Raw genomic sequence first — 27,756 nt, forward strand, 5'->3', positions numbered from 1 at the left:
CTCCAAAACATACAGCAAACCTCTTTTGTTCCTTGATTTAAACAATAAAAATTAAAGTCAAATATCCAACATTTATTTTGCACATTACAATGTTTTTAGCAGCACCTGCATAAAAGCCAAATTAAGCACATGCCCAAAATCCAAAGGGAAAAATAATTTTCCCACAAGGCTGATGATTCTAAGGTCCAAGTGTGACCTTTCAAGGAGATGGACTCTTAACAAATTAAACTGTTTATGTAAATTCTAAACACATGACAGGGTGATGAGGATGCTACAAAGCACCCATTTGTTGAGACAGCCCTTTTCAAGCAGGGTTACTCTTGACTGCCAAAGAAAAGAGTTCCCTGGAGGTCAGATCCCCAAATGTGGTGTTGGGAAACAACTCCCGAGAAATATGTACACACATAGGATGAGTCATGATGACAAGAAAAACACAGGATTTGGATTCAAGTACCAGTCTTTCACATACTCCATTCATTCAAACAATTATTGAGTAGCTGCTCTCTACCAGGCAGAATATTGAGTGCTGATGGTGTAAGGAAGACATAAAACAAACTAGTACAATAAAGTATTACAGGTTCTATGACAGGCATCAACCCGGGAGAAGCATGAAGAGAAAACAGTCAATTCTACCTGGAAAAGAGAGAACAGTTTTATAGAGAAAGTGATGTTGGTGCTAGATTTTTTAAAATAAAACTAGGCTGTGTATGCCAAGTTGAGAAGAGAAGGAGGACCATTTGGGCAGAACAAACAACATGAATAAAGGTTTGGCAGTATAACATTATATGTTAAATCCTGGAGATGCCAAGTGGTTTGGTAGGGTGAGGCTGAGAGGGAGGTCACGGAAGGTGACCCTGGCAGCAGAGAGAAAAATGAAGACTACTGTCTGGGCAAGAGATGCTAAGACTCTGAGCTGAGGCAACAGCTTTGGGAATGGAGAGAAAGGCACAGATTTGAGACATGTAAAAGTGATAATATCTACACAGCTTAGTGACTACAGAAGTGTGGCAAGACGAGGAAATCCCACATTTCTGAGAGATTGGTGGTGTCATTCACTAAGATAAATATAAACACAAGAGAAGAAGGTTTGGGCAAGAAGAGAGTTAAGTCCAGTTTTAAGCCAATCATGTGATTTTAAGCCAATCGCTTAATACTTCACAATCAGTTTCCAAGTTAGTAAAATGATTATAATACCAAATACCTCAAAGGCTGTGGTGAGTATTAAAGAGAATAATAGATGGGGAAGGGGCTCTGTTATTATTACCTTCTACCTATGACTCTGTGGAAGAGACTGCTATTAGTATCCATCTTCCCTTTCTCCCCTTTTAGGATAGACACTCCCCTACCCTCATTGTCTGCCAAAATTTGAGGCACATGCAACTCAGCTGGAAGCTATATTTCTCAGTGCTACTTAAACTAGGTATGCCATGTTTCTAAGCACAATGAATGAGATGCCAGGAGAAGTGAAGTACTTAACTTCCAGCTCTTTTTTTTAAAGGCAACTATGTGCCCTCTATTCTCTCTTCTTCCTTCTCATGAGCTAGAAGGTGGATGTGCTAATAAGCTGTCTTAAGCTTGTCCTCTAATGAGGACATCATTCTGGTAGTGCAACAAAATAAAAGTACTCTGGATCACTGGATGATTTCATGGAGCAGAACCTCTGCCCACCCCGATAACAGACCTATCTCTTAGCTGTTATATAAGAGATAAACGTCTATCTTGTTTGAGCCACTCAATTTTTTAGTCTGTTTCAGCAGCTATCCTGTACTCTATATACCCTCCCAAGCTTGTAAAACCTGCAAGAAAACTGTGCAAGACAAATTTCAGGGCCCTAAAAATCTACTTAGATATTGGTAGTACCTTCAAGACTGGAAAGGGGAACATTTGTGAGTACATATGCACATGTGCACTCAGACATAAAGTGAGAGAAGAGTTGGAATGATATGTGCCAACTGACAGAGCAGGACCAGGCCTGTAGTCAAGTAATCAAGATTGAAAATTCTAATTTTTGATCTCATACAGTTTCCACAGTAGAACAACTCTTAAAAGATCCAATAATATGTAGATTACTACCTGACACTCAAATCTACAATCTGGAACAAAGGAGTCAATTATGACATTCCTAGGTGAGGGTTAATTTAAATGAACATAACAACCATGTGAGACAAAAATAAGAAGAAAGGCTTAGGAATTCTCAAACATTCTGAACTATAATCATACCTAAAAATAATTCAGGGCAATGTACCTGGGAAACCAAATAGCTAGGCTAAGACATGACTATTTGAATGTGATATTGCCTAGAAGCTAAATGAAGCAAAACCGGTTTCTTCCCAATGACCTGGAAGGAGGCTATTCATGGAACTGGTTACTATTAGGATGTTCATATTAAAAGCCACACTATTTATATGCAGGACAGATGAGCCAATACATTTTAGTTTGTAACTCTGGCCATGTGACATCACCTTTAGGGCAGTATCTGGTTTCAAAACTGCCAAAGTAAGAAAATAGCTTCCAAAGGAAAAAGAGTATGTTGTGCAAAAAATAGAGAAACCCAGGTTCTAGTCTCAGGTTCTCCATTTTCAAACTATATGACCTTGGACAAATCAAATGACTTCCCTGGGCTTCCAGTTCTTTCTCTGTAATATAGGAGAGAGGGAGAGTGGAGCAGATGATGGTATCTTCCAGGCCTAGGCAGTTCCAGAGTTTTAAAATATTCTAATGATATACTGAGCTAGCCTATTATTATTTTAATGTCAATATTTCAATGTAAAAAAGAGAAGTCACAAGACAGCATCACTTCAATTTATTTAAGATGCAAACTTAAACAAAGAAGTACTGGAAAACTAATTTGCCACTGCCACATCTTCATAGAAACACACACGAAAGAAAGAAAGGAAAGAAAAGTAAGAGAGAGAGAAAAGAAAAAAGAAAAGAACCTGACAAGCAATCAGAAGTGTCCAGAACAAGTAAGTCCACACAACACCAGAAAAATTGCTTCTTCAAGGATTACAAATGCGTAACTGCAATCTCTCTCTCTCATGGAGACTCTACTATAGACAGTGACCGTATACTGGCTTAACAATATTAAATGCCACTATAATTACTGTATTATATTACTATATACTGTAATATATTACTATATTAATTACTGTAATTTTCAAACAGAATCAAATAGTGGCCAAGAATGAAACACAGGAGAAAGCATGACAACAAAGTAAACTAGCAATTTTAGCACCATCACTCTTTAATAATAATAGACTTAGCAAAACTTCTTGCAATCATGCATTCAGCAACCTTTACAGAAAATATGCTCTATGCCAGGAACTAGGAAAAGAGACCCTTTCTCTTTCTCTCTCTCCCTCACATGCATGCATGTGCAGACACACAAACACACACAGAGTTGTCCTATCTACTCTCAAGAAGCGCTCACAGTCTACTGACCAGGGAGTTTTGCTCCTTGGATTTAAAAAAGAAAAGCACACAGAAAGATTTCTTTTTTTAAGATTTATTTATTTATTTGAGAGAGAGAGAAAGCATGCCCACAAGCACAGGGCGGAGGGGCAGAGGGAGAGAGAAATCCAAGTAGACTGACTCCACGCTGAGCGCAGAGCCCAACACGAGGCTCAATCTCATGACCCTGAGATCGTGACCTGAGCTGAAACCAAGAGTCAGACACTTAACTGACTGTGCCACCCAGCCATCCCCAGAAAGGTTTTTTTTTAAGGCTGCTTCTTATCTTCATTTAGTCCAGATAAAGGAATTTATTTTCCATACCTAAAAAGATTAGTTTGCATTCCTAAGAAAACAGATGTGTAGCTCTAACCAATAGCAATAGTATGATTGAGGGGAAAAAATACAGGAGTTGGGAGTCAGGAGATGTGAGATTTGGAATCCAGATTCTGACACACAGCAAATGTATAACCTGTATAATTAATTCACTTCACTTTTCCCCACCTATAAAATGGATGCAGCATCATACCTGCTTCACAGAGGTTTAAGGCTCAATAAGATAGATAATACATTTTACATATACCTATATATTCTTACAAGCTGTTTCTAAGAAAATATAGTGCAAGGCGTTAAGTACATAGATCTAAAGTCAGACCGCTTGAGGTTTTTTTTTTTTTAAAGGAGATAGAAGTTTACTGAATACACCGCAAGGGAGCAGTGGACAGGACAGCAGAGGAGAGGCTGTTTGCCCAGACTGCTTGAGTTCTAAATACAGGTGCATCCCTTTGTTATTTGTGTGAGCACATTACTGAGCACGTTACTTCCTCTCTCGGAGTTTCAGTTTTCTCTTCAATAAAATGGGGATGATGAGGATTAAAATAAATATCGCACTTGGCACAATGCCTGACACACAGCACAGGGTTAGCTAGCATCCTCATCATTATTAGATCTGCACTGAACACAGTGAATGCAAAGATGAAAAACTACATGGTCTCACCCCCAAGAGCTATCAGTTTAGTGCAAGAAACAGGTAAGTAAAAAGAAAAATATTACATAACATAAAATACTTAACAAATAATTATGCAAATGTCAGTTGACATTATTACATATGAAGTTAATATGATAAAGTAAATCACACCGATTCTGAATGGGGCCTATGGAAATTCATCTCCCACCTAATCACTGCAACACCTTCATACTAGCAGACAGAACAGAAGAAGTCTAAGTGTGTTCTTACAATCAAATAAAATGGAGACTTTGAAACTATCCTGTACAACAAATACTCTACCCCAATACTCAATAGAAAAGGCAATGATCCAGACAACATAATGCAGTCACTTGTAGTAAAGAAAAACTGACATGCCCCTGAAAGAAAAATGAATAAAACTGGTGCAGCACCAAAATCCAGGGCTTTCTTCATATGAAAAAATCTTTAACCAATACACTGCAGCATTCAGACACATCAATAATTAAACACATTAAAAATTTTGGTTGATGTTCCACTTAGGAAAAATATCATCTGTATTACAGAAACGCTGTAAACAGAACAAATTTTCAGGGAAGAAATAACCTGAATATGACTACATAAAATTAAGCTTTCCAGTCTGTGAAAAGGGATCCCCCACTTGCCAGCCACCTGCACCTCTTTTAAATGAAAATATGCCAATGTGCTCACCTGAGAGCCACCAATCACTTCATGTACAATAAGCACAAGATTCGCTTGGAACTTGCCCCTAAACATGGACATACTTAGCTGTGGGGAGCGGGGAGGGAGGGAGAGCTAGGAATGAAACAAAACCTATTTTAACTTCTGTACATATTCCTAGAAGACTTAAAACTGGGATTTCAACTTGAGTGTCCTCATGAGAGAGACTACAACTATTACCACCATCCTTACTCTTTCAACCAATTCTCCTAATGCTCTAAGTTCTCCTAATCAAGGAGCCTCCCTCATCCTTGCTCTATGGATCAAGATTAGACCAAGATCCAAACCTCATATCTAAGCTCTTCTCTAAATCCCCCTGGCCAGCCCCACAGTTGTATTCTCACCCCCACCCCATTCTCACCTCCACCATCCAGTTACATTCATTCATCCAATACTTTCTCTGCTCAAGGACCTCATTCTGGCCTCTTTTCAACGCCCCAAGAGCTAACATAAAACTCATCAAAATATCTCCTTTTTACAGTTCAAGTGAAATTTAAAATTTCTCTCTTAAAATGGTAGTGAATTCTTACTAAGCCCCACCTAATCTATGAAAGTCACATAATTACTATCTCCCTTAGCATTTTTCAATTTATTTTTTTAAAGATTTTATTCATTTATTTGAGAGAGAGAGGGAGAGAGAAAGCACGAGCAGTGGGGGAAGGGAAGTGGGAGAGGTAGAAGCAGACTCCCTTCTGAGCAGGGAGCTGGATGTGGAACTCTATCCCAGAACCCTGGGATCATGACTTGAGACTAAGGCAAATGCTCAACCAACTGAGCTACCCAGGAGCCCTGCATTTTTCAATTTAAAAGGCATTTTCACATCTATTATCTCATTTGATCCTCACAACAACCGAGAAGATCAGCTGTTATTATCCCTATCCCAAGTCTTAGCCAGAGAAAGTCAGTTGTCCCAAGAAACTCTGTTAGTAAGCACCAAAGATGGAACTTCAACAAGTCTGTATGATCACAAATCCAATGCCCTTACCACATATGCACTCACTCTTTTGACCAAGAGCGTGAACAACGAACCAGCTGTATGTCCCTTAAACAAATTACCTAGTTTGGGCAGCAAGTTCCTCAAAAAAATGAACTCTGTCAATTTAACAGCATCAACATGAAATGTAACATAGTGGCACTAGAAGTCAGCCAGCTTTTAATAAATCTCACAGCCAATAGTTCACCACTACTAGAGTTAGTCTAAAGAAAGAAAACCAACATTTATTGAGCTTCCACTATGTTTCAGGCGTATACTAGGCACTATCACATACATTAACACTACCATTCCTAGTAAATGGGTATCATATCCCTATTTTGCAGGTGAGCAAAATGAGGCTCATCCAAGGGCTAAGGGTTAGCCAGTGCGGGTTAAGAGATTTATCCAAGATCACCCAATAAGTGGCAGTGACAAGATTTAAAAACCCAGTCCCCGGGGCGCCTGGGTGGCTCAGTCGGTTGGGCGTCTGCTTTCGGCTCGGGTCGTGGTCCCGGAGTCCTGGGATCGAGCCCCGCATCGGGCTCCCTGCTCAGTGGGGAGTGTGCTTCTCCCTCTCCCTCTGCCTGCCGCTCTGCCTACTTGTGCTCTCTCTCTGTCAAATAAATAAATAAAATTTAAAAAAAAAAAAAAACAGTCCCCAGGGTGCCTGGGTGACTCAGTTGGTTAAGCCATCCAACTCTTGATTTCGGCTCAGGTCATGATCTCAGTGTTGTGAGATCAAGCCTCAAGTAGGGCTCCAAGCCCAGCTTAAGAGTCTCTCTCTCCCTACATCCCTTCCCTGCCCCCTCTCTAAAAAAATTAAAAATAAAAATCCAGTCCCCAAACTCCAAATCTGAGGCTATTTCCAGAGATTATACCATGCTTTGGTACCTTTCAAACATTCTTAAATAGTGTATGTTTGGGAGGCCTTTAACTTTGGTAAGATAATCAAAATACTCCAGGTACCTTACTGCTGTAATACAAGGTTAGATGACAGGAAGAACAATCAGATATATATATATATATATCTGAATCAGATATATATATATATATCTGAATCTGACAGTAGGTACTAATTCATGTATATTACTGAGCCAATTGCTATAATATCTAAGAGTTTAACAAAAACTTCAATGTTACCTCAGAATGTCTTATACTATAATTAAAAACCCAGCATGAGTTTTGAATCTGGTAAACTGCCTGCCACTTATTAGCTGAGATACCTTAATTTGGTTACTTCTCCAAATTTAAGTTTCTGCTTATGTGAAACAGAAACAATACCACCTCTCAGGGTTCTAATTAAGATTTAGAGATAATGTATTTAAAACACCTAGGGGCAATGTCTAGCACATAGTAACTATTATCATCCTTTGCCCTCTGTGGATATATTTCCAGCAAAAACATGTAGATGAAAATTAAAAACTCAAACACATGATTTTCCAAAAATAATGGGATGTTTGGTAGCATGGAAAATAAATATTAAGATAATTTAAATGTTTAATTTTCATCCAGATACTTTGGCATTGAATACACAAAACCTTAAAAAAAAAAAATCCCAGCTGACAATCAAAACCAAACTCAGCTATTTTTCTCTGAATCCCTAAGCAGAATTTCTTCCCTGTTCAGAAGATCCTGTAGTTACCTAGTAACCACCTGCCAGGCCCAAACTAAAGAAAATTGGCTCTGCATTGGGCTAATTACTCAACCAGCCTGAACAATCTAAAACGAAGTCTAGAATAAAGGGAATTGTCAGCCAGAATGTTAGTGAAATTATCCACAACAGGAGACCTGAGAATCCAAATACCACCGGGCAGTTATTTCCATGAGAATAAAATCACAATTTATGAGCCCTGCAAATTATACCATTATTAAAACAAACATCCCATTGAGGCTACAGCTATCAGATAATGGCTTTATTGTCCCCATTGTTTCATCCACTGCAGCAAAGAGGTGCAAACTGAATGAGCAGTTACCAGAAGCAGCAATTTCTAGGAAATTACAATGCAGACCTCCATCTTAAAGTTCCCTTTGTTTTGGGCTGTAAACGCTCTGAAGGGGAAAAGGGGAACAGAGAATCAATTCTTCTCTATCGCCCCCAAACTCAAAGATCCTGACAACTTTACAAGCAGAACTCACCAGTTTTCCCCGTGTTTTCCTATTTGTTCCCCCTCCCCCGTAGGTCATTCCTGGGCTCACCCAGGAGGAAGAATCTGAACCAAGCAAATCCACTTTATTCACTGAGAAACCTTTAGACAATTCTCCAACCCAAATAAACACAAACAGAAAAGACAAGAAAATGGCCCCTGGTTTCCGTGACTCCCACAATACAAAGTATCTCCAGCTACAGCAATGAGAATTAATGAGAAAGTACAAAAGCATGGCATTGGCTCCTCCCATTATTAGAAAAAAAAAAAAATCCCTTTACAATAACGGCTAGCATCATAAACTTCCAACTTCATTTCCAGACTTAAATGAGAAACCTGAAACGTTAGCTAACAGCTATCCTGGGCCAAACTGCACCAAGGAATGAGGAAGGCAAAAGTAATCCTTTCAGTAATAGCTCACTTGAACTCCACAAATCTACTAATTTTGGAAATGGAAGGACGGAAACTAGCATCACAGGGCATCTGCTATATGCCAACCACTGCACATTCATTATTTATAATCCTCATAACAACCCTCTGAGGCAGACTAGATATCCCTTATTGACAGGTGAGAATTTTAGGCTCAGAGAAATTAAATAACTTGCCCAAGGTCACACAGCTACTAACATAAAATTTGAATTTAAGTTTCTCTGACTTTAAATTCTAAGTACTTTTAACCTTTGGTTTTTGCTTTTTTGTGCTATTGGTAAAACCTAACAAAATATACTTTTTGGATTTTATTTATTTGAGAGAGAGAATGAAAGAGAGAGAGAGAAAGCATGAGAGGGGGGAGGGTCAGAGGGAGAAGCAGACTCCCTGCCGAGCAGGGAGCCCGATGCGGGACTCGATCCCCGGGACTCCAGGATCATGACCTGAGCAGAAGACAGTCGCTTAACCAACTGAGCCACCCAGGCACCCTAAAATATACTTTTTGAAAAAAAGAAAAAAAATCTGTAAGACATCCCATTTAAAGCTACCTGAGCCTTTTACAAAGTTCTAACAATGCAAGGCCGTCAAGGGATGATGCATATGAACTAAGACTTCATCATACAATTCATTTTCAAAATTCTCCTTTAATCCTCTCAACACATTTGTGGGTATGATCCTTCCCAACTTTATATGTGAAAAAACTTTATGTGTGAGGCTCAGAAAGATTTTATGATTCGCCCAAGGCAGCATGGAAACTAAAACTCAGAACTGTGACTACAAGCTCATTGCTCATGCAGCTTTATCACAATGCCAGACTTAAACATAGGCATCAAGAATTCAGAAATCTTCTGTGGAGTTCTTTGCTTATTTATGAAGAACATCTGTTCATAATTAATAGCATGGAACACTGGGCAGGGAGGAGGGAAGGACGGGGTACCAAAAGCCCTTTAGGGCCTCAAGCTGCCCAAATCTAAATGTTCCTATTAAAAGCTCATTCAGTGGGAGGGGACAACAAGGTTTAAGGTGATAGAAAAGCATTTTGGAGCTCTGAACTCCTAAATGTACTCTGGACCACTAACTGGAAGCTGGGCTGGTAATACTGACTGCCAGTGACTGAAGGCTGCTATGTGTCGGACACCATGCCAGGCTCTTTCCACACACTATTCCTATCTTCTTCAGGGTCTTCTGAACAGGTGATAGAATTCCTATTTTACAGATGAGTAAACTAGGCTGAGAGATGGTATATGACTTCTCCAAAGATGCCCAATTAGTACAGTGGCAGATAGGAAACTGAATCCTGATTGGACTGACTTCTAGACCATCTTTAAACTATAGTAACAGAAAGCAGATCAATGGTTGCTTGGATGGGGGATCAGGGAGAGCAGGAGGAAGGGGTTACACAGGGATACCAGAAACTTTTGGGAAGAGATGGATATATTCATATCTGAATTGTGATGGTTTCACAGGTATATACATACATCAAAACTTAGCAAACCATATTAAATTTCTGTCATTCACTGTCAATTTTACCTCAATAAAGCTGTTTAGGAGGGGAAAAAAATATACTGTTCTTTTTAGTAACTACCGAACACTTTTTACTAACCAGAATATCTGCCCTTAAATTGTGTCTGGTCACAGGGAAGCCAGGCCAAGGAATTCTTTCCCTAACCAATTTAGTTACTATTAGTAAAACATCACTGAAAGAAAGTTTTAAGTACCTAAGAGTAACAGATTTTTTCCAAACACTCTACAACACCTCATAATACATTTCCATATAAATGTAATATTAATTACAAAACATAGCCTGGTAAAAGGATAAAGAGTGAAGGCTTTGGCATTACCCAACCTGGACTAAATCCCATCTTTGGTTCTTACAAGTGAATCTAGTCAAGTTCCTAAATCTCTATCCAGTTCCTCACTTAGAAAATGAAAGTAATAATAACAATTTATCATTTGTTGAAATTGTTAACTAAATGCCAAACACCAAACTGAACACTTTATCTAATTATCTCATTTAATCCTAACAACTATATACTGTAAATACCACTATATTCTCTCAAAAATGGATAAAATGAGTATAGAAAGATTAAGTAACTTGGAAGGTCACAAAGCCACTAAGTGCCAGAGCTGGTAAACTCACCTTGGCAAAATTATTCAGAGTAATAAATTTGAAGAAGTAAAATACTATTAGTATTAGTATAATATAAATGACAGAAAGCTCCCTCTATTCTTTTAAAGCAAGGTTCTCTGCAAAAGTCTATTGTATTAAAAGGGAAAAAATTTTTAAATATTCTACAAATTAAGCTTAACTAAGGCTAGTGGTGTCCACTTTACCCAATTTATCCCTTAATTCTCGGTCTGCAAAGTAACTACTATTTTTCTCTGCTTTACTGATGAGGAAAATGCAATTCTGAAACGTTAAACAACTCCAAAGCTGACACAGACGTAAGTCTTCTGACAAGAAATGGAGCTCTTTCCACTTTGGCTTATTGCCATCCAAGCCACTCAGAACCACATTGAATATTTTTTCAGAGACCACACCTTAGGCAACTTAAGCAGTATCTTCCATAATATCACAGAACCAAAGTTTCGTGGACGCTAGACTTAAAATTCTTTGTCCTAATTCATAATGCCAAAAGTGTTAGTACTGCAAAAATGACATCTACACACTAATATACCCAGTCTTTTTCTCACTTATTTCTGGACTGGGTAAGAAAACTGATGCTCCAATCTGTCAAAATACTATTATCACTGAATAAAAAACAAAAACCAAGATATAATATTTGTATAGAATATTTATGAAGTTCTTTCTCATGTATTAAATCCTTGCAACTTTCAAAGGTAGAGACATGATTATTCTCACTTTACAGGGGAAAAAAACCCTGAAATTCAGAGTGCTTAAACAACTTGCCCCACGTCAGAGAGCTAGTAAGTGGCTGAGCTGGAGTTCCAATCTAGGTTCTCTGACTCTATATCCAGAATCTTCCATACACCAGACCCACTCTTCTTTCAGAAATAAGCTCAGGTGTCTACTCCTCCAAGAACTCTTCCCTGAAAAAGGTACTAACACCTCCCTTTCTGCTAGTTATTTTACAGCATCTATAAAATGTAATGTATTTGTTTATACCTTTTCCCTTGTACTAGGGAGCCCCTTGGAGACAGAGACCACATCCTACTCATCTCTGTGTATCATCAGAACCTACCTAGCACATGGGGCGCCTGGATGGCTCAGTTGGTTAAGTGTCTGACTCTTAATCTCAGCTCAGGTCTTGATCTCAGGGTCGTGAGCTCAACCCCTACGTTGGGCTCCACACTGGGTGTGGAGCCTAAATTTAAAAAAAGGGGGGGGGGGGCGCCTCTCTGGCTGTGTCTCTCTCTGTCAAATAAATAAATAAAATCTTTAAAAAAAAAAAAAATAATTGTGACCACCCTACAGGATAATTGTGAGTTTAAATAAGATAAAATATATAAAGGACTAGAACAATGTAGACACAGTGAATGTTCATTCTCCCCTCAGAACTCCTTGTGATTCTCCCCTGCTTGTCATCTCTCTCGCTCTCAAATAAATAAAATCTCAAAAAAAAAAAAAAAAAAAAAGCATGCTGGCAGAAAGGTAAAATAATGTTCAGCACTACAACTTGTCTAACCTACCTCCTCCATTCTCCTGCCCAATCATAGTGAAAAACCCAAGTCATTATGCAACAACATTACCTGGCAGTGGCTTCATCTGCATCTTTTTCTTTTTTTTTTAAATTTTTTTTATTGTTATGTTAATCCCCATACATCATTAGTTTTAGATATAGTGTTCCATGATTCATTGTTTGTGCATAACACCCAGTGCTCCATGCGGAACGTGCCCTCCTCAATACCCATCACCAGGCTAACCCATCCTCCCAACCCCCTCCCCTCTAGAACCGTCAGTTTGTTTTTCAGAGTCCATTGTCTCTCATGGTTCTTCTCCCCCTCCGATTTCCCCCCCTTCATTCTTCCCCTCCTGCTACATTCTTCTTCTTCTTTTTTTTCTTTCTTAACATATATTGCATTATTTGTTTCAGAGGTACAGATCTGACATCTGCATCTTTTTCTTTTTCTATTGCAAATTCTCCAGGTTAAGGGTAGGAAGACTAAATACACCTAGAGAACCACTTTTATGCATAGTTATGCACAGTTCTCTAAAGATCATTTCATACCTTTCCTTCACCACAAGGTGGTGAATAAGTACCAAGCCCAGTGATTTTCTAACATCCTGACAAACCTGTGAAACTGCTCAACTCTAAAGTATTTTGGTTCTACTAAGCCAAGGAAAAACCAACTGCATTCATGCTGGCTTTCAAATAGTATTGTTAGTAAAGGTTTAATAAAACCACCTTCTCCCTCAGTAAGAAATAAGTAAAGCCTGGAAACAACGATACTAATAAAGAAAAGTATACCATCTTGTATTGAATGAAGACAGTGACACCAAACTGTAATAGTATCTTTACATTCTTCATAACCATGCCCAAAAGAGAACTAGTTTCAGTTTCACTAAAGAATGTTCTTGATGAAGCCACAAAAATGATTAATTTTATTAATCTCAATCATTAACTACACAACTTTTTAATATTCTGTGATGAAATGGAAAGTACACATAAAGCACTTTTCCTGCATACCAAAGTACAAGAACTGTCTCAAAGAAAAGCATTAAAGCGCTTGTGCAATTAAGTTTCAAGCTGAACTAGTGGCTTTTTTCATGAAACACCATTTTTACTTGAAAGAACAACTGGCAGACAAACTATGATTATTCAGACTTCCATGTTCAGCAGACATTTTTTCAAAAACGAACAATGTGAGTCTCACTGCATGGAAAACAACTGTCACTATTTCTTGCCAATGCTAAAATTTGAGCTTTCAAGCAAAAATTAGAAAAGACTTGTCTGATAAGATTGGTGGAAATACTAACTAATGTGATTTTTTTGACATTATAGATTAGAATGCATCAACATTTAGAAGATCTGCATAACTCAGTAAACCAATATTTTCCAAATGACCAATGCATGACGCTACAAAATCATGCACAGATAGAAGATCCATTCAAAGTACAAAACAGACTGATGGATTTTAATGTAACACAATATGAAAAGCTCACTGATATAGTTTCAGATTCTATAACATAATGGACCTTTAAGAAACTAACAGTTGTCAAGTTTTGGTGTAGTACCAAAAAAGAATATCCACAATTATCTAAACAGGCAATTAAAACAGTCCTTCCTTTCTCCCTCTCCCGCTCCCCCTGCTTGTGTTCCCTCTCTCGCTGTGTCTCTCTCTGTCAAATAAATAAATAAAATCTTAAAAAAAAAACAAAAAAAAAACAGTCCTTCCTTTTCTAACCACATATCTATGTGGGACTAGATTTTTTTTACATACTACATACAAAACAACCAATTGCAAAACATTGAATGTAGAAGCAGATACGTATCCAGTCAAGTGTCAACTATACTCCAATTAAAAATATTAATTAATAAATATGCATATACACATATACACATATATATGTATATATGTATATCCAGACAGTAAAAAGATTTGGAAAAATGTAAAATATTATTCTTCTAATAGCTCTGACTTGGGATAATATAGTTACTTTCATAAAAATACGCTAATATTTAATAGGTTTGGTATTTTTAAATAAGTTAATACTTTTTAAATTTCAGTTCTAATTTTTTTTTTTTTTTAGTAATCTCTACACTCAATGTGGGGCTCGAACCCACAACCCCAAGATGAAGAGTAGCATGCTCTTCCGACTGAGCCAGCCAGGTGCCCCTAGTTTTAATCTTTAATACAGCAAATATTGATAGATATAACCCACAAATGAAAGCTCTTTATAGTCTTCAATAATTAGCAAGAGTGAAGATACCAAAATGTTTGAGAACTACTGCTAATATAGCAATGAGCAAGAACAATCTATTGCTACACACAAGAACATAAATAAATCACAGTTGAGTGCAAAAAGCCAGTCATACCTATGAAAGTTCATATAGGCAAAAATAATCTATGGTATCAGAAGTCAGAATATTGGTTACCTTGGGGGCGCCTGGGTGGCTCAGTCGTTAAGCAACTGCCTTCGGCTCAGGTCATGATCCCAGGGTTCTGGGATCGAGCTTCGCATCAGGCTCCCTGCTCAGCAGGAAGCCTGGTTCTCCCTCCCCCACTCCCCCTGCTTGTGTTCCTGCATCAGGCTCCCTACTCAGCGGGAAGCCTGCTTCTCCCTCCCCCACTCCCCCTGCTTGTGTTCCTGCTCTCACTAGCTCTCAGTCAAATAAATAAATAAAATCTTAAAAAAAAAAAAAAAAAAGAATATTGGTTACCTTGGAGGAAGGGGTAATGTCCCCTTTCTTGATCTGAGTGCTGGTTATACTTTTTGTGCACTTTTTTCTACATAGGTTACATACATCTCAATACAATTTATTTTTTAATTCCAGTATAATTAACATGCAGTGTTATATTAGTTCCAGGTGTACAATATAGTGATTCAACAATTCTATACACTACTTAGTGCTCATCGTAATAAATATACTCTTAATCCCCTTCACCTGTTTCACCCCCAATACAACTTTTTAATTTATATGTTCTATATAAACACACAGACATACACAACCCACCTTAGGCTCATCTATAGAACTTGTGCTAGCACTGGTTGGGGTGGAACTGGGGCATGTCTTTTCATTTTTTTTTTTAAACAGCTCCCCCGGTGATTCTAATGTGTAGTCAAGTACTTACTACTCATCTAAGTAGGCTGAAAAATACTGACCTCAGTTTAAAACCAGGGAGGACTTTGGAGCAAAGCAGATCAGGTTTTAATTTTTTTTATTTTTTTAAAAGATTTTATTTATTTATTTGACAGAAAGAGACACAGGGAGAGAGGGAACACAAGCAGGGGGAGTGGGGGAGGGAGAACCAGGCTTCCCGCGGAGCAGGGAGCCTGATGCGAGGATCCTGGGATCATGACTGAGCCACCCAGGCGCCCCAGATCAGCTTTTTAATACAAGCTTCTCTTCTCTTCTAGCTATGTAACCAAATGCAAGCTACTTTATCCCTACAAGCCTCAGTTGCTTCAGTTTCCTCTTCTGTAAAATAGCCACAATACCCTATACAGGGTAAATGTGACTATTAAATTATATAAGGGAGAGAAAATACCCAGCACATTACCTACTACAAATACTCAAGTTTTAGGTCCCTTTTGTCTTTGCATCTTCATCCCCTACTCGTCCTAAGGCCAGTCAAATTACCCTCAAGTCTTGATTTCTTCATCCTTAGAGAAAATAATGCAACATGACACAGCTATGCACTACAGGTCAAGTAAAATACTAAAATTATGTTTGCAGAAGTAGAACTATATTTACAGACAGAGATTTTTGCTATAAATTCAAAATAAAAGAAGGAGAAGGACACATTTGAAAACTATGATATGTGGGGCACCTGGGTGGTTCAGTCAGTTGAGTGTCCAGCTCTTGGTTTCACCTCAGGTCATGATCTCAGGGTGGTGAGACCGAGCCCAGTGTCGGGCTCCTCACTCAGCACGGAGTCCGCTGAAGATCTCTCTCTCCCTCTGCCCCTCCCCCGGCCCCTCTCCCAACTCACGCAGTGCGTACTCTCTCTAAAATAAATAAACAAAATCTTTAAAAAAAGGAACTACGATATGTTAAAAATGATAAAGGCTAGAAAATATGAGCATCAGCAGAAACTGTCAAGCTTGAAGGACATGATCAGAAGGCAAATCAAGATCAGAATCTTGAGTCAGCCAGGGACTGAAATTTACTGTAGAAAAATGTATCAGCCGCAGTTCCTTCAAAATGTCCGTATCTGAGAGCGCCTGGGTGGCTCAGTCGTTAAGCGTCTGCCTTCAGCTCAGGTCATGATCCCAGGGTCCTGGAATCGAGTCCCACATCGGGCTCCCTGCTCAGCGGGAAGCCTGCTTCTCCCTCTCCCACTCCCCCTGCTTGTGTTCCCTCTCTCGCTGTCACTCTCTCTGTTGAAAAATAAAATCTTTTAAAAAAAAAAAAAAGTCCGTATCTGGGGTGCCTGGGTGGCTCAGTCTGTTGAGCGTCTGACTCTTGATTTCAGCTCATGTCATGATATCAGGGTCATGGGATTCAGCTCCTGGCTCAGCATGGAGTCTGCTGGAGATTCTCTCTCTCTCTCTCTCTCCCTCTCCCCCCCGCCATGCTCTTGGCTTGCACTCTCTCTCAAATAAATAAATAGGGGTGCATGGGTGGCTCAGTCGGTTAAGCATCTGCCTCCAGCTCTGGTCATGATCCCTGGGTCCTGGGATCAAGCTCAGTGTCGGGCTCCCTGCTCAGCGGGGAGTCTACTTCTCCCTCTCCCTCTGCCCCTCCCCCACCACCACTTGTGCTTTCTCTCACTCACATTCTCTCTCTCTCTCTCAGGTAAATAAATAAAATCTTTTTAAAAATAAAATAAATATTTAAAAAGAAAATATCCATATCTAAGGAAAAACACAATCTATATCATCATAAAAATAGGCATATTCTGAAAGGACCCAGGTATCTGCTCAAATAGAGGGAGGAGGTGGAGTTGTATTGGAGCGTTATAAACCAAAGTGTTCTTACAACATCTTCATATAGAGATCAATGGCCCATTTAATAAAATGTTAAACTTTTAGATAAACAGGGTAGTAGTTTGACAAAAAAAGTTTCTGTATAATTGTTCTCTACACTAAAGATATGCATAACTGCCCAAGTCACTAAATTTTATAATAAATAAAACAAGAACTATTACCTTGCTTTAATCTCTTTGATCTTCAATATTCTACAACTTAAAGTTTGATTTCTGATAGCCTGTGAGTTAAGAATGAAACATAAGAGGAGAAAAGAAGAGGAGCACGAAGAAGATGGGGAGGGAAAGGAGGAAAAGGAAAAGAAGAAATAATAAAGACTACATGTGACCCACAACGCCTAAAATATTTTTTAATGAAAGCACTTACCAACTCCTAAATATACCCTCTTGCTGTCTTCTACTTCTGAACCTTGTACTATACACCATCATCATCACTAAACCCTTTATCAATCCAATTAAATTCGAAATTCCATTCTGAACAAATTAAAAAAACCACATCTGAAAAACACGTATCACCTCACTCCTTATTAGAATATCATACTACTGGCTTCTCATCTATCCTTACTAGGTTCAGTACAAAAACTAACCACTCACTACTTGTGATGCACCCTCCAGGAGCTAAAACTATAAAAATGACTAGGACACAGTCCCTGCCACCAAGATACTTAGAGTTAACTGAAGGAGCAAACAAAAACAGTTAATATACCTAACAGAGTATTATGACAGAAGCATGTACCCTAGGAACAAAATGGGGGCACTTATGGCAACCTTAAGGGTTCTGAAAGATTTCTTAGGAGAGATGCACCCAATCCATAGGGATGAATAAAAGGAAAAATGGCATGAACAAAGGTGTGAAATTGCAAGGTATCTGTAGGAACTACATGCTACTCAGTATTATCAGTCATAGGAAGAGTACAGGTAGGAGAAGTACACAGGGACAGGTCACAAAAGGCCTAATATGTCATGCTAAGGAGCTAGCATAGAAGGCCTAATAGTCATCCTAAGGAGCTTAGACTTTAGAGCCAATAAAGGGATTTAAGCAAGAGAATGATGTGGACATATACATCTATTGGGTATATGTTCTGGCTGCTGACTGAAAGACAGGTTTCCTAGATGGGTGATACAGAAACCAGTTAGGAGACTACCGTACTTGTCCTGGTGAGATCAGGGTCTGAACTAAGGTGGTAATAGTAGGAAAGGGAAGATGAATTCCAGAAATACTTAGGAAGATTTATTTTTGGCTATGAGAGATAAGGAAGAAAAGACCAAGGGCACAAGAATATGCAATGGGAAAAAGACAGTCTCTTCAACAAATGGTATTGGGAAAACTGGACAGCTACATACAAAAGAATGAAACTGGACCACTTTCTTACACCATACACAAAAATTAACTCAAAATGGATTAAAGACTTAAATGTGAGACCTGAAACCATAAAAATCCTAGAAGGCAGCACAGGTAGTAATTTATCTGACATTGGCCATGGTGAGATTTTTCTAGAAATATCTCCTGAGGCAAGGGAAATAAAAGCAAAAATAAACTATTGGGACTAAATCAAAATAAAAAGCTTCCACACAGCAAAGGAAACAACAAAACTAAAAGACAACCTATTGAATGGGAAATGAAAATTGCAAATGACATATCCAATAAACGGTTAGTATTCAAAATATAAAGAACTTACACAACTCAACACCAAAAAAAATAATAATAATCCAATTTAAAAACAGACATCTCTCCAAAGAAGACATATAGATGGCCAACAGATACATGAAAAGATGCTCAACATCACTAATCATCAGGGAAATGCAAATCAAAACCACAATGAGATATCACCTCACACCTGTCACACAAGAAACAACAAGTGTTGGCAAGGATGTGGAGAAAAAGGAACACTTGTGCACTGTTGGTGGGAATGCAAACTGGTGTAGCCACTGTGGAAAACAGTATGGAGGTTCCTCAAAGAGATAAAAATAGAACTACTCTATGATCCAGTAATTCCACTACTGAGTATTTACCCAAAGTATACAAAAACGCTAATCCAAAAGGATACATGCAGCCCTATGTTTATAGCAGCATTAGTTACAATAGCCAAATTATGGAAGCAGCCCACGTGTCATCAACAGAAGAATGGATAAAGAAGATGCGGTATATATACACAATGGAATATTACTCAGCCATAAAAAAGAATGAAATCTTGCCATTTGCAACGACATGGATGGATCTAGAAGATACAATGCTAAGTGAAATAAGTCAGAGAAAGGCAAATACCATATGATTCCACTCATATGTGGAATTCAAGAAACAAAACAAAGGAAAAAAAAGAGATAAACCAAAAAATAGACTCTTAACTATAGAGAACAAGCCAATGATTAACAGAGAGGGGATTGGAGGGGGAAAGGGTGAAATAGGTGAAGGGGGTTAAGAGTACACTTATCATGATGAGCGCTGAGTAACGTATAGAATTGCTGAATCACTGTATTGTACACCTGAAACTAATATAACACTGTATGTTAACTATACTATAATTAAAAAAAAAAAGTAATGGCACAGATTCATTAGCCAGTATGACTGGATGGAGTGCATTTAAGTTACAAAACTCAGGAAGAGATGATTTTAACTTTTTGTGTGTGAAGGGGTACAGAATGGAAGAGGTTAGAAATAGACAGGGAAAATGAGTTCTGTTTTGGACCTATTGAATCTGAGGAAAATCTAAATGGATGTATGTAGATGGCCAGAAGCCAATGAGATTTACAAGTCTGGAGCTCAGAAGAGAGCTCCAAGCTGGAGATATTTCATCAGCATATAGGTAGCAGTTAAAGCCAATAAAATGGGCAAGACTACTTAAGGAAAGAATCTTAAAAAGTCCAGTGAGCCAAGGAGCCAACCCTAAGGAATATCAACATTCACTAAGAAAGCAAAAACAATAAAGATCTCTTCTTAAATACCAGCTAGTTTCAATAGCTTCAAAAATCTCTTCCTGCTAAACAACAAACTGGGAAGAACAAAAACCACAAAACGTGTTCATTAGTACAGCTTATCTAATGGACAAAGTAAAGATTAAGAAATTCAGTAGGAGAGGGCTTTCCATGTAGGAGGAATAGCATACAAAAAGAACAGGAGCATGACAGTACAGTATGTTTGGGGATTTGCTTATTTGGTACAGTAGGTATAAATGCTAGAAAGGCCTTAACAAGGGGTACAAACTAAGGCCTACAAGAACACCGGGAGGGAACTATCAAGGAAGACTGTGGTTTGACTTCATGAACCATTCTTAAGCTCTCCTTCCGCAACACATCCAAATCTCCTTCAAGTCTCAGCTCATGCATTAACTCCTCCAAGCATCTCTCTCATCCCTGCTCCCCCAGGCATATCAGGCCACACCAACCACCATCTTCCCCATGCCCCTTGTTCATGCCCCCATTGTAGCACTTATCCTACTACACTATGCTACGGCAATGTGTGGCATGTCTACCTCCCTGATAAATTGACTATAAACTCCTTAAGAGCTGGGAAATTTAATTTTTGTCTCCCATACTTCCAGCACTCCTTCACTGCCATCTAATAATCACTCAATATGTATTTGTTGGACAGATGTCTTAAACATATCTGAGGCAGACAAGACTACTAGCTCTTTGGCCTTGCAATGCACTGCAGCTGTGGATTTATGTTCTTGTTTTGCTTGTGATAATATTAAAATAAATGTATACTCCAGGGGCGCCTGGGTGGCTCAGTCGTTAAGCGTCTGCCTTCAGCTCAGGTCATGATCCCAGGGTCCTGGGATCGAGCCCCACATCGGGCTCCATGCTCCGCAGGAAGCCTGCTTCTCCCTCTCTCACTCCCACTGCTTGTGTTCCCTCTCTCACTGTGTCTGTCTCTGTCAAATAAATAAATAAAATCTTTAAAAATAAAAAAAAATAAATGTATACTCCAAATGTAAAATGAGTGTGAGGAGATACAGCCCAGGAAAACACTGAATAACAAAAGAACAGCCTATAGGAAAAATTTAAACAATTCATAAGTAAAATAAAAATAATAGTCATAGCTACCATATTAAGCACCAATTATACATGTGCCAGTCAGGGTTCCAGGTTCTCTGTCCTTCTTATCTCATTTAACCCATACAACAAATCAACAATGGAGTATTATCTCCCTTTTACATATGCACAGATAATTTATCTCACTTTACTACTCTGTCTTGGTAATAAGTTACAGGTAGAAAACTGAGTATTGTCAGGATAATGAAGAGCAAACATTGTATACTACATTCCCAACTTCAATATAGCCTCAATTATTTCATTTTGGGCCAGCCAGCACAGTTACAGTGGAACCAAGTCCCATAAATTCACTTGGAGAAAGTCCTCTAGCACCTTCTCTGTCCCACTATATCCAACAATCTTCAAGTTTCAAGGGAGAAACTGTGAACTGTCCATATACTCACTCCCTCCAAGAACCCTTCAGAAAAGCAATAAACCAAATATAACAAGCTTTTTACCTCTGCGTGGGGATTTCAATTTTGTAAACTAAGAGGAAAAACATTTATATAATCCTTTACAGCTTAAAACATATTTTCACTTTTATTATCCCATTTGAAACCCATTTTACAGATAAGTAAACTGAAGCTCCAACAGATTATTAATGAATTTGGATTTCACATCCCTTAGACAAAAAATTCTTCGTGTTTAGATTACTGAATTTTGGTATGTATAAGTGAGGACTTCCTATTCATGGCACTCTCTGTACATGAGATGACAGACCCTCCTGGACAATCAGGAAAGGATCAATGTACTAGGCAGCATTTCTGCAAAAAGAAAGATGCACAAAAATTCTTACCACAAGAGTTAAGTGACTTATTAAAATATGAAATGAAGTGCTAAGGTGATATAACAAAGAATTAGTATCTAGTAAATAAAGAACTGCCAAGGAGGTTAAAGCTCTAAGAAAGTGCTGTTTCAAAGCTCACAAAGGCTGCTATTTACCCCCTCCCATTCCTATTTCCAAGTATGATTGATCCACATCTGGATAATTTGATCAGCCATAAATGCAAACTGGCTTCCTCTTGCTATCTAGACTACCTGTGTGTGTATGTATGTGTACACATACATCTACTAATATATATATATATTTTTATTTACGCATACATATAAAGTATTGCCAGATAATGGGATTATAGACAATAATTTTGCTTCCTTTTACTTTTTGTAATTTCCAATTTCTACCATGTGCATATGTTATTTTAACGGTGGAAGAAATAAAGCTCTTTTTTTTTTTTTTTAAAGATTTTATTTATTTATTTGACAGAGAGAGACACAGCGAGAGAGGGAACACAAGCAGGGGGAGTGGGAGAAGGAGAAGCAGGCTTCCCGTGGAGCAGGGAGCCCGATGCAGGGCTCAATCCCAGGACCCTGGGATCATGACCTGAGCCGAAGGCAGACGCTTAATGACTGAGCCACTCAGGCACCCCAGAAATAAAGCTCTTTTAAAGTTAAAACATAATAGATAAAAATTGGGGCACCTGGGTGGCTCAGTCGGTTAAGCGTCTGCCTTCGGCTCAGGTCGTGATCCCGGGGTCCTGGGATCGAGTCCCACATTGGGCTCCCTGCTGGACAGGGAGCCTGCTTCTCTCCCTCTGCCTTTCCTCCCCACTCATGTGCGCTCTCTCTCTCAAATAAGTAAATAAAACCCTTTAAAAAAATAATAATAGATAAAATAAAGCAAGTCACAGAAGAATACTTACACTATCGATTCTATTTATAAAAAGTTGCAGAGATAAAAAATATATATATTGTTTAGGATATGCACTTGTTTGGTAAAACTATAAAGACAAGAAAGGGAATGATTCACACAAAATTCAGGAAAGTGGTTACTTATGAGGAAGAGAGGAGAGACATTCAATCAGGCAGGGAATCACAGAGGCTTTAAAGGTACTACAAATTTCCTTTTTAAGCCAAGTAGGAAAAACATCGATCTTCAATTTGTTCCACTCCTTAAAGATGTATGTTATATGCACTTTTATACATATGGTTTAATTCACAATTTAAAAAGATACAAACAGGGTTGAGAAATCAGAATTTGGGAGCTGTAACCCAGACTCTTCCACTTACTGTGTAACCTTAAGCAAGTCATTTAAACCCTCAGAGCAGTGTTTCTTCTTATTTTCTAGATGAGGGAGCTAACAGCTAAGACATATGTTTAGTACTTTACTGATTAAAGTTCCTCGACTACAAATATGCAAATATGTAAACATGCAAATATGCAGATAAACTGTGAGATGATAATACAAAGTAATCCCTCTTTAATAAATTATAGAACACAATACCAAAAACCCAATGATAGGACATACAAGGCTATTCCCATTCTAGTATCTTTCTGTCTCATAATAATGGCAACAATATTTTTTAATGTGTACTATGTAACCAACCCACAGTGTTAAATACTTTCCATGGATTATTTTGTTAAATCCTCAAAACAACCCTATGAAATTACTCTCTTATGCCCACTTTACAGATAAGACCATTGTGCCCAAGGTCACACAGCTAGCAGTGAATGGTGGACCCACTTCAGAATCCACACCTTTAATCACATTAGTTATGCCTCACTTCTCACTATACTTAAATCATCTCTCTCCCGACAATGAAAACTCCTTGACAACTGTTTTTTGTTCATTTTCATTCCCCCTGATATTTAGCAGGTAATAAGTAAATAAATATTGAATAGGTCATATATGTACAGTGTTTTCAGGTCATAAAGTTATTTTAGGACATGAACTGATTTGTTTCCCTTGACAGCCTTGCGAAGTATAAAAGTTTTTGTTTCTACTATTTTAACCATATTTAAGTGTACAATTCAGGAGAAGTAAGTACATACACAATGTTGTGCAACCATTCGCACTAAGTATGAAAGATTTTTAATGATGTTACTGAAATCACTCAGCTATCAAGTGGTGGAATGAGAAATTTGAAGTCAGGACTCTCCACCTCTAAATTCACAGGCCATTCATTACCAAGGGGCCTGTCTACCAGCACCTCCATCTGCTCTCTCCTTCTTACCAGAACATCAGAAGAATCAAACAAACACTTTATATACATTTCCACTGTACAGGTACCCACAGCTGTGAGGGGCGAAAAAAATCCTCCAAGACATTTCTCCCAGGCGATTACTTTTCATTTTGAGCTTTCAAAAGCCAGAGCTTTAATATAAATATCTCACCTCTAGCTCAAGCCTGCAGATCCACAAAAGCAATGTCTGGACCCCAGAGTAAAGTTATGAGGAGAAATGCTTGCATTAGTTAGATTACGCTCTCATCAAATTACAGGTAACTGCTCAAACCTCGTCTTTATTATAATAAAGCTTCCTTATAACAAAACACTTCCAATTCCAAGGATAAGGCCAACCTTCCATCATTCTGCCCATTTTGGAACTACAAAAATAAAATAAAATAAGGATCCTAAATATTGGGCATTTTTATGTGCTCAACTGTCAAACCAAAGAAAATGGTTTGTTTACAAGATGAACTCTGAAGCTGGAACAAAAACAGAATCATTTGATCCTGCTGATGCCAATTTTATCCTCTTTACATCCCTCCCCACGTTTTCTCAGTCTGAGCTCTAATCAACAGCCACTTCATGTTTAACATATCATAGTTAATGCAATTAAGTGCAGAAAATTGTTTCCCTAAAGCTGTTTCCCCCAGTCACACCCCTCTCTACCTTCCAGCATCACCATTCTGCCGTAAGAATGAACATATCATGAAGCTTTAAATAAAATTGCTGATGAATAGATGGAGACATTGTTGCTGCAGTTAATGCAATATGCCTACATCAACATCAACCCCTAAAAAATAAAATAAAAATGATTCTATATGCTTTATCCACATCTGACAGAATTCTGACCACCTGAATTCCTTTAGAAGAAAATTCAATCTATAGAAATATAGTCCAATTATTTTAAATCTTATCAAATAATGCCAAAAGAGAATCAAATGAAAAACTCCATCAATACCAAACCATTTCACCAATGAATATTTATGACATTTCCATATTTCCTGTCTTCTCTCTGTTTACATAAAGCAGTGGTGCCAAGATTCATCTCAGGATTATTAGCCTGCAATACAATGATGGGCCTAATTGCCTTGCAAACCAGGACACCAATAAATGGAGTCTTCAGACAATCAATTTTAAGAGGAGAAAAAAAAAGGCCTAAGCTCTTTCTACATACGTGCACGCTGCCTGACTAGGAAATAAATTCAGCCTCATATTTTTCAGTTTCATTCATGGGTTCTCAAGCAAAGAATGCTCCCTTAAATACCTCAAGCTCATCAAATCTATTTAATTCCAAATTCCAGGACTAATTTTTAAATGCACCAAGGGGAGGGCAGAAAGGAGAAGGCAGAGACATCATATAGAAAGATACCTATCACGTTCCGGTTTTATCTTCTCCACCTTTAGTTCAGGAGTAGGTTTTCTCCCCCAAACTTTTTATAATAAATGAATAGAAAAGACCCTCCCCCTGCTTAATTCTACTTTAACTGAAGCCCCTCTTAACTTTACCCTTCGGGTTGATTTGCTAATGATACTAATACAAATGAAACAAAAAGATTGAACTAACAGCTTAGGATGTCCTCTAGGAAAGAGTCTTTAATGTACCTTCTCTGTCCCCTGCAAAGTCCCCTCTGATTACTGTCCCTCCCCCAACCACAGCCTCCAAAGCTGTCCATTTAAATCCAACCCCTTACCCTCTTGTGTCTCTTGGAGGACATCAGAATCCTTCCTCTCTAGAATCATTCAATGCACCTCTTCCCAGCCCTGCTCCCTGCCCCACTCCATCCTCCCTGCCCCATCCATACCTACAACTCCAGGTTTCCCACTCCTTAAATAGCCTCTTTGCCACCTTATTATCAGCAACCACCTCTCCAGTCCTACCAGTTCATCTCAGACACTCCTTCTCCAAAACTCCCTCTGCCACCTCGGCCAAGGGACATTTTCTTCAAGATACCATCCCCCAACCTTGTTCACCACCTGCCACTATTCTTTCAGTGAGTCTAGCCCAGCAGCGTCTTCTGAGCCCTCTGCCTCAAGCCTGAACCCAGGGAGCCACCATGCCTTTTGCAGTTGTTCTAAAATCACACTAAATCCCATCCCCTGTGCCCCCCTCCAATTTCAATCTCTGCCTGCCCATTTTGGGCCTAACTTCTAATTTACCCCCTCCTGCCAGCTCACCATCACACTCCTCTCATTGAAAGTCCCACCCCCACCAGCTCCTATTCCAACCTCCAATAGCACTCCCCCAAAAAACCCCAAATTCTACCTCCTCTGCTCTCCTAACCCACGCTATTCCATAAGTCTCCACAAATTCCACCACCCAGAGATGGCAAACGCCCACTTCAAGCTCAGGTCTCAACCCATGCCAAGCCCCTTACTCCCAGCTCCTACCACCTCCATCATCCATCAGTCTGCCTTAGGTCCACCCCAAATTCCACCCTCGTGAATTAACACCCCTCCCCCAGGGTCCTATCCAAACCTGAAATCCCACTGTCTATTTAAATCATCCCCCTACCCTGCACCCCGGCTGGATCCCAAGCTGTCAACTGCTCCAAGCCAACCCCAAATCCATCACCCTCATTCAGTCCCCTCCCCCATTAAAAGCCATCCCACTCCACTCTCATCATCCATCTCGCCCAGAACCATCCCAAATTCCACCCCGACCTCCCAACCTCACGCTCCGGTCCCATATCGGGTCAATCGCTATTAAAAGTCCCCTTCCCTTGTCGCCCCCCCCCCCAACCTGCTTGGGTCCCACCCTCACCCCACCCCCAGCCCCGCGCCAGGACAAGTCTCCCCTGCCAACCCGCCGTTCCATCGCGACCTCAACCCCCTTCCCCCAACCCGCGCGGGGTGTCCGCAGCCCCCACTCTCATTCTCCGTAAGTACCACCGGCCCAGGCTCCGGGAGAGCGGACCAGGGAAGGGGGGGGGGTCTCCTCACCGGCTGGCCGCTGCAGGCGAAAACGACGGCGGCGGCGGAGGCGGCGATGCCCTTGTCTTCTCTGGAGGCTACAGTGGCGACGCTCTCGCTCCCTCGCCGGTGTCCAGTAAGGTGGCGGATGGCGCGCAGGGAACGGGAGCCTCCTCCTCAGACTAGGCTCTGAATCCTCTGCAGTAGCCGACGAAGAGCCCGACGGGTGGGGGGAGGGGACGCTCGGCTGCGGGCGAGGGAGGAGGAGGCGGAGGGAGGGGGCGGGGGACCGCTAAGAAGGGCGGGGAAGGAGGAGCCAGCGCGGTGCCGCGACACGTCCCACAGCCTCAGCTCGCCGGAACCACAACTCCCGGCATGCCCTGCTCCAGCCCGCAGGCCTGCGCTGCCAGTCGCGCGCCTTATGCCGAGGGGCCGAACCCTCCCCGGTTACGGACAATGGAGTAAAGTCCACCATCCGCCGGCGGCTTTTGTAG

The 27,756-nt window shown here is 39.6% G+C and overlaps 1 protein-coding gene across 3 annotated transcripts in view; it reads right to left on the bottom strand.

Annotated features, from left to right (window-relative positions):
• The window catches only part of FAM168A (family with sequence similarity 168 member A), a 181,889-nt gene extending 154,359 nt beyond the window's left edge, over positions 1-27,530 (bottom strand). For all 3 annotated transcript variants that reach the window (XM_032427207.1, XM_032427206.1, XM_032427205.1), the window contains exon 1: positions 27,293-27,530. The gene's annotated coding sequence lies outside the window, so the exon portion shown is untranslated. The remainder of the gene's footprint in view (positions 1-27,292) is intronic.
• Between the last annotated feature and the right edge of the window lie 226 nt (positions 27,531-27,756).

Source organism: Phoca vitulina, unplaced genomic scaffold (genome assembly GCF_004348235.1).
Source record: "Phoca vitulina isolate PV1807 unplaced genomic scaffold, GSC_HSeal_1.0 scaffold36, whole genome shotgun sequence".
Lineage (NCBI taxonomy): Eukaryota > Metazoa > Chordata > Mammalia > Carnivora > Phocidae > Phoca > Phoca vitulina.